Source organism: Mus pahari, chromosome 5 (assembly GCF_900095145.1).
Source record: "Mus pahari chromosome 5, PAHARI_EIJ_v1.1, whole genome shotgun sequence".
Classification (NCBI taxonomy): domain Eukaryota; kingdom Metazoa; phylum Chordata; class Mammalia; order Rodentia; family Muridae; genus Mus; species Mus pahari.
Genome location: NC_034594.1, coordinates 44,542,228 through 44,550,697, shown reverse-complemented (window position 1 = coordinate 44,550,697; position 8,470 = coordinate 44,542,228). Strand labels below are relative to the sequence as shown.

Below are 8,470 nucleotides of genomic sequence, written 5' to 3'. Positions count from 1 at the left end.
AAAAAAAAAAAGATATCAGCAGTCTAGTTCATAGTGTCAGGATACCAAACATGAATCGGCAGCAGTGAATGGCACAGTCCAGCAGAAATAGCCGGTCCTCCAACAAATAAGCCGAGATGCCAGAAGTCCTCTGCTGTGCCTCTCTTGGTGAAGTGAAAATCAGCAAAGATGAAGCCTCGAGACCAAAGAAGCATTGCAAAGCTAACTGTGCAAGCATGAGACTGGTTACTCTTCACTGAGTCCTATTTATACTTTATCCAAACATCTCATGCCTTCCCATGGGTGTTTCCTCAGCCAAACACAGATGTGAATCTGTCTTAGTACCATCAACCATGTGAGTCTGTATCACCTGACATATCCAGAAACGTCCACTTGAATTAAGTAGACAACTTCTGAATGACAAAGCCCACCCTCCGCAGGCAGCCTTCATATTCCACTACTTTTCTTCACTATTTTTAATATCTTAAAAGGATAATTACAGGACAATTGGTCTTATTTAGGTGGGCAGTTTGTATCAACATCAATTGGCTCTGAGTTCATTGTGTGGACGTTTTGTGGAGTGAGAATTTACTGATATAAATCTGACTGATAAATTACACGCTTCTAGAGTTTATTTTACCTGGTTATGGTGGATTTGTGACAGCTCCATAGGGAGCAGATGGCTGGGAATGGGAGCAGAATCCACAGCAAGAGAACCATGAGATGGTTGGTCTCTGCTTGGGGCTAACCTTGGAGGAGACAAAACCACTGGGGCCAGAGAATAGCAAGCGTTAGCGTGGGATGGTGCTTTTTAAAAATTTCCTGATACACTGGCCTTTGAATATCATTCAGTTTTGACCTTAATCTAGTAAAAGTACTATAGTACAGTAGAGAATCCTGTCAATTTATCACCTGCAGCAATACAGGAAATAGAAAATATATGTGATGAAATGATATTCTAATTGACTTCTTCCACTGCTATAAGACAAAATACAGATAGTAAGAATGTTCTTGCAAGATAAAAAGAAAGAGGGTGGAAAAAGAAACTGTTTAGATTTAAATTACAATTTAGAGAAAAATATAAGTAAGCAAGAATATTTTGGGTCCTAAAATTTTAATTGTTTCTCATTTGCAATTTCTCCAGGAAAAAAAATTCTCAAAATAAAGAGTAGCCTAAGAGGGCACACCCTTAGAGTGTGAATAAGGATGAGGAAGGCATACCATCAGTGTGAATAAGGGTGAGGAAAGCACACCATCAGTGTGAATAAGGGTGAGGAGGGCACACCATCAGTGTGAATAACGATGAGGAGGGCACACCATCAGTGTGAATAAGGATGAGGAGGGCACACCATCAGTGTGAATAAGGATGAGGAGGGCACACCATCAGTGTGGATAAGGAGTCCAATTATAGAATCATCAAGTCTCTGATTTGAAGGAGTGAAGGACCAGGGGGTAATTCAATAAACATAAAATACATCCTGCCCTACTGACCTGACATATTTGCCTGCCCTTACTCATGTCCTCAAATCATATTTCCATTCAAATTTGAGGTAAAGGCAAGGTCCCATTCCTCAACACAAACACAGAAAGCTTTGAAGGAAGATATTTTCCTTCCCTAATATGTGATGATTCTGAGAGTTTCAAGTCATTCATGCTATAAATGTTTGTGAAGTAGTTGGACAAGGAGAGCTTGCCATGAAACATAAAACACCATGAGAATCAAAGTTATTAGGAAATCTATAGACAATTTATTAGTATGTTCAGGGTAAAATATCAACTTCTGGATGCTAGTGTTCCCAATTGACAGTTTGTTTGTTGCAAAATGCTGACATAGAAAAGGGAAAGCAAGAAAACTTGTCAAAAGAGAAAAACCATTTTTTTTTTTGTATCAGTTGCCTTTTTTCCAAAACTCAACTCTAGTAGTTTATTTAACAAGATTCAGGGTAAAGAAAGTTGGGGACTGTTTATTCTGAACATGCAATTATTTTCTCCCTGTAACATTTATACCTCCAGAGAGATGCTGTCAGACTTGCTGACTTAAAGAAATCTCCCTAAGCCAATAACACCTAGGATTCTGATTAATGTTTTTTGAATACTGCCAACCTGTTTCAGCACTTGAAATGTAAATATATTACCCCCTGACACAAAGTAAATAGTGTAGGCTATTCTCAGTTTCATTTTATTTCTCAGTTTTATTTCTGTTTAGTCATGAAAATGGGGGCATTACGTTTATTTATTTTCCTGCTTATTATGAAAAATTTATTATACTTCTTGCAGAAAGCATAGTGAACTAAGATGTACTTTTAAGACTGTTTGACATTTTGTGATCATACACACCCTGATCATAGAGTTTACACAATCAATCCACTATTGGTAGACTGTGTGGGTGCATCCTCTTTTGCTTCTATGAGTAGGTTTTTAATACACATTTAGAAAGAAAATAGACAGGAGCAGTGGGACTGGAGCAAGATCTGTCATCAGGTGAGGTCCTGTAACTGTGTATGAAGCCAGATAAGAATTATAAAACAGTATTGTCAAACTCTGGCTCCTGTCTCCAGTAGAAAATAAAAAGCTTACAAACTCATGGAAACTGAGGCACTCACTTCTGTATGAAAAATGGGTCAAGACAGAAATTAAGAAAGAAATTAGAGATTTAAGTGAAAATTAATGCAAAAAATATCCAAGCTTATAAGATACAAAGAAGGTAATTCTGATGGATAAGTTCACAACACTAAGTGCCCCCCCCACACACACACACACATACACACACACAAAATGGAGATATCACAGATAGGTAACTTAACAGCATACCCAAAAGCTATAGAATGAAAAGAAGAAATCACAACCAAAAATAGTAGACAGGAAGAAATACTCAAACTCGGGGCTGAAATCAATAAAATACAAACAAACAAATGGTACAAAGGAATGAAGAATTGACTTCTATCAGAATTTTAAGGAAAAGTTAGATAATGCCAATATTCCTCAACTTATTCCACAAAACAGAAATAGTAAGAACATTCCCCAAATCATAGGCCATAGTTACCCTGATAAAGAAAACACATAAAGATCAAACAAAGAAAAAACATTACAGACCAAGTTTCTTTATGAGCATAGATACAAAAATTCTCAATAAAATACTTGCAAACTAAATTCAAGAACATAACAAAAAGATCATCCACTATAATCAAGTAATCCCAAAGACATAGGGATAGTTTAATATATCTATATACATAATCAACCATATAAACAAACTGAAGAAAACAAACACATGATTATCTCATTAGATGTAGAAAAGGCATTTGACAAAACATAACACCCTTTCGTGATAAAAGTCTTGGAGAGATCAGGGATTCAAGGGACACACCTAAACATAACAAAGGCAGTCTACAGCAAGCCTATAGTCAACATCAAGTTAACTGGAGAGAAACTCAAAGCAATTCCACTAAAATCACTGACAAAACAAGGATGCCCACTCTCTCTATATATCTAATCAAAATATTACTCAAAGTCTTAGCTACAGTAATAAAACAATGGAAAGAAATCAAGGAATACAAATTAGAAATGAAGAAATCAAAATATCTTTATTTACAAATGTATGATAGTATACATACATGATTCTAAAGAATTCCACCGAAGAACTTTTATAGCTGACAATATTAACTCAAAAAATATCAATAGCTCTCCTATATACAAGTGACAAATGGGCTGAAAAATAAATCAAGGAAACAACATTTTGCATTAACCTCTATACAAAATATCTTGTGGCAACTCTAAGCAAGCAACTGAAAGACTTGTATGATTAAAAAAAAACTGTAAGTCTTTTAAGAAATTAAAGAAAATATCAGAAAATGGAAAAATCCCCCATGCTCATGGATCAGCAGGTTTAACATAGTAAAAAATAGTCATCCCACCAAAAGTAATCTACAGATTCAATGCAATCCTCATCAAAATTCCAACACAATTCTTTACTGATCATAGCAGAATAATTCTCAGCTTCACATGGAAACACACACACATACACACACACACACACACACACACACACACACACACACAAAAACAGGAAAGCTAAAAAACCAGGAAAACCATGAACAATAAAAGAATGTCTATATCCCTGATACTAAACTATACAACTACATAAATATACATGGCACTGGCACAAAAACAGACATGCTGATCAGTGGAATAGAATTGAAGACCTAGACATAAATCTACACATCTATGGATATGTGATGTGTTTTTATAAAGAAACCAGAACATACACTGGGAGAAAAAAAAAAAAAAAAAAAACGACAGCATCTTCAACAAACTGGTGCTGGTCAAACTAGGTGTCAGCATGTAGAAGAATGTGAATAGATACGTACTTATCACCGAGCACAGTTGCAAATGAATCAAAGATGTCAACATAAAACCATATACACTGAACCTGATAAAAGAGAGAATGGGGATACCTTTGAACTAGTCACAGAAAAAGGTATACATACATACATATAAAGGTGTTATACATAAAAAGGCTTTATTTGCAGGGGTGCAGGAATTTAATCAAACAAGCCAAATCCCATGCCATCGTCCAACTCTTCAGACTCCTCCTTCTCATCTTTCTTCTCCTCTGCTGCAGCAGGGGCAGAACTAGCAGCAGGAGCTGCAGAGCCAGGGGCAGCAGAAACAGCCACAGCCCCACCAGCAGGCACACTGGCCAGCTTGCCAACACCCTGAGCGATGACATCCTCAATGTTCTCTCCATTCAGCTCACTGATGACCTTGTTGGGCTGGTCATCATCCGCCTCGATGCCCACGCTATCTAGTATTTTCTTGATGTCTTTGGTGCTAGAAGAGGAGTTGTCCCCGAGGGCAGCGGCTGCGGGGGACAGACCTCACACTTGCGAAAGCAGAAAAAGACTTTCTGAACAGATCACAAGCACCAAGATCAACAATTAATAAATAGGGCCCCGTGAAATTGCAAAATCTTCTGCACCACAAAGGACACCATCATTCAAAGTTGCAGCCTACAGAATGGGAAAGGATTTTTACCAACTCCACAACCAATACAAGCCTAATATCCAAAATACATGAACTACTCCAGAAAGTAGAAATCAAATAACCAAATTTAAAAATCAGGTATATGTCTAAAAATAGAATTCGCAGAACTGAAAACCCAAATTACTGAGAAACATTTAAAGAGTGTTCAACATCCTTAGCCACCAGGAAAAATGCAAATCAAAACTACTCTGAGATTTCACCTTAAATCTGTCAGAATGGCTAAGATTAAAAAAGACAAAAAAACAAACAAACAAACAAAATCACAAGTGACAGCTCATGCTGGTGAGGATGTGGAGCAAGGGGAACACTCCTCCATTGTGGTTGGAGTGCAAACTTACATAGCTACTATGAAAGTCAACATGGTGGTTCCTCAGAAAATGGGGAATCGAACTACCTCCAGATCCAGCTGTACCACTGTTGGATATATACCCAGTGGATACTGCATCTAAGCCCAGAGACACTTGCTCAACTATGTTCATTTCTATTCTATTCATAATATCCCTAAATTGAAAACAAAAACAAAAACAAAAAAACAAAACAGGTATCCCTCAACAAAGAACTAGATAAGGAAACTATGGCACACTTACATAATCAAGCATTACTCATCTGTTGTTTAAAAAAAAAATGATATGAAATTTGCAGGTAAATGGATGGGACTAAAAAAATATCATCCTGAGTGAGGTATTCCAGACACAAAAAGACAAATATGACATGTGAATATTAGCTGTTAAGCCAGTGAAAAGCAAGCCACAATCTATAGAACCACAGAGGGCAGGTACAGCATAATGGACTAGAGGGAGTAGATAGATCTTATTAGGAAAGGAAAATAGATATTCAAGATGGATGGTTCCAGACCAAAGGATCAAGTGAGGAGGAAGAGAGGAGAGGACAAAAAGGGAGGGAATATGGTGACATACACAGCTAAAATTAAGGGGCCTTTGAGGGGTATTATGGAAATCTAATATAGTAAACACTTCCAAAAATATATGAAGGTTCCAAAAATGCATATATGATGGTTATCTAAAAGAAACTACCAAATAATGTAGGAAACAGAGACCCAACATCCACTGCATGATAGCAGCAGACCAGGATCTCGACTGGATAGTTGGTCAGGGTGCCACACTGCTACACATAACTGGAGCCAATGGATACCAGTGGGCAGCCGAGCTCCTCCTGGACCATGGAGTGCATGTGGATGTGAAGGACTGGGAGCCTCTGCATGCTGCAGCCTTCTGGGGACAGATGCCAATGGCAGAGCTGTTGGTGTCCCATGGAGCTAGTCTCAGTTCCAGGATATCCGTGGATGAGATACAATAGACCTGTGTGAGGAGGAGAAATTCAAGGTCTTGCTGTTGGAGCTTAAATTCAAGCATGATGTGATCATGAAGTCCCAGTTGAGGCACAATGTGTCCCTTGGTCAGAGACATCCATTGCAGGCAGACATGGGAAAGTAGTGCGTCTAGCCAGTCTATCAGACAGAGTCAACCTATACCGGAAAGAATATGAAGGAGAGGCCATCTTGTGGCAGCAGCAGAGTGCAGCCAAGGACCAGTGTACTTCCACCTACAATGGAAATATCAGGGAAACCAGGACAGACCAGGAGAACAAGGACTCGAACCCCAGGCTGGAGAAGCCCGAGCTGCTCCCAGAATTCTCTACCAAGATCTCCTGGTAAGAACTGGATGGGCCTGTGGAAAATGGCCTCCGGGCTCCTGTCAGCACCTATCAGTGTGCACTGGCCAATGAGGACAGACGGGAAGATGCTCGAGATGCCTGACTACAGCATGGCCTACAACCCCGGTGTGACCGATGTCCCCCCACCCTGGAGCAGCTTCCAAGAGCAGAGCCCCCAACCTCTCCTGGAGCTGAAGAGGCAGAGGGCCTCAGCCAAGCTGCCCAGCCACCCATTCTTAAGCACCCACCTGGGCAGCAGCGTAGCCAGGTCAGGGGTGAGAGCAGCAGCGAAGGCAAGGCCCCCTTGATTGGAGGCAGAACTTCCTGCTACAGCAGCAATGGGACCTTGGTGTATTATACAGTCACCAGCAGAAATCCCCTGCTCTTGAAGTTCAAGGTCTCCGTGGAGGAGGTGGAGGAGCTGCCTCAGAGAGGAGGCCCTGGAATCCAAAGCCAGTCCAACAGGCCTGGCTGGGGAGGTGTCAGGGAAGCCTGGGAGAGGTGGGATCTGCTTTCTAGAGGAATGCTGACCTTACCTCATGCCCAGCTGCCCATAGCATCTCCACTCCCTCTGTGCCGCTTTCTTGCCTTACTCAATGCCTGCATCTGAAGTATAGCAGGCCGACTCACTCTGCAGTCTGATTCAGGAAGGGTGGGCTTGGGATCTCACTTCTGTACTTGGTAAAGGCTTTTTAGGACCAGGAATAACAACACCCATACACATACACACACACACACACACACACACACACACACACACACACACACAGTTAATTTAGTGTATGAGAATGCTACACCTGAGCTCTTGGGAAGCAGATGAGGTTGAGAACTTGTGGGTTATCATCAGAAGAATGAGCCAAAGACAGTCGTGGCACCACTGCCAACTCTTCCACTGGGGAGGGGCCTGCTCAGCTGAGACCCACAGCTCTAAAGTCATGCCAGGCTGTGTCACTATCACATCTAGCGGAGACAGGAGGTCTTATGGGTTCAGGGAAGCCAGGAATCCATATGGATCAGGTTAGTGGGTCCAGGCCTGCTCCCCACAGCCTTGCTAAGAGCTGTTCTCATACACATCAATAGGAAGGTGGAGAACTGTTCAAAGATAAAGCTGGAAAGCCAGGCCATCTATGCTTAGAAGAAACCAAATCTTGTTTTGGCCTTCCCTAGAAGCACATGAGTTGGGTAGGGTGAAGGATATTGGTATTTTCCAAACTGAATTTGGTAACAACTTTCTTTGAGGCTATAAGATTACAGGTAGGAGATAACTGTATTTGCCTTCTCCCAAGATAGTGTCACAGTTGGGTTTTATTGTCTCGTATTTGAGAACTGAATTATCAGGAGCTTTTGTTGGGTTGGGGGGGGGGCTTCTAGGGAAAAGGTTAGCACATTGCTGAGAACACCATGGTTAACATTGATAAAACACATCCCCCCCCCAAAAAAAAATTAGCACTCGGAAAAGCAGCATCAGAAATCTGCCTCACATACCATGTGATACAGACTACCAGAGAGATCCATTCTAAGGACTTATCAGAACTCTGAGATACTCTCAAATGTTCAAAACACATTAACATTTTCCTTTAAATGATAAATTACTGGAAAAAAAATTCTCTTTTCTCTTAGGAGTTAACTCACCAAGATATCTAGGGAATACAGAAAATGGAAATAATACATTCAAGGAAGTTCAACATGTCATATTTCTGCACTTTTACCTGGGGTAATGGCCACCACGAGGGAGAACTATGAGCAACTGTGAGTTAGGAATCTGGACTGAATTTTG

The 8,470-nt window shown here is 40.5% G+C and overlaps 2 pseudogenes across 1 annotated transcript; one reads left to right on the top strand and one right to left on the bottom strand.

Moving 5' to 3' along the window:
• Positions 1–4,485: 4,485 nt before the first annotated feature.
• LOC110321934 lies at positions 4,486–5,498 on the bottom strand (annotated as a pseudogene). The gene is made up of 2 exons (XR_002380547.1): positions 5,414–5,498; positions 4,486–4,837 (listed from the first exon to the last, which is right to left on the bottom strand). The product of XR_002380547.1 is annotated as a 60S acidic ribosomal protein P2 pseudogene (transcript).
• Positions 5,499–5,862: 364 nt separating this feature from the next.
• Positions 5,863–7,303, top strand: LOC110321933 (annotated as a pseudogene).
• The last annotated feature ends 1,167 nt before the right edge of the window (positions 7,304–8,470 follow it).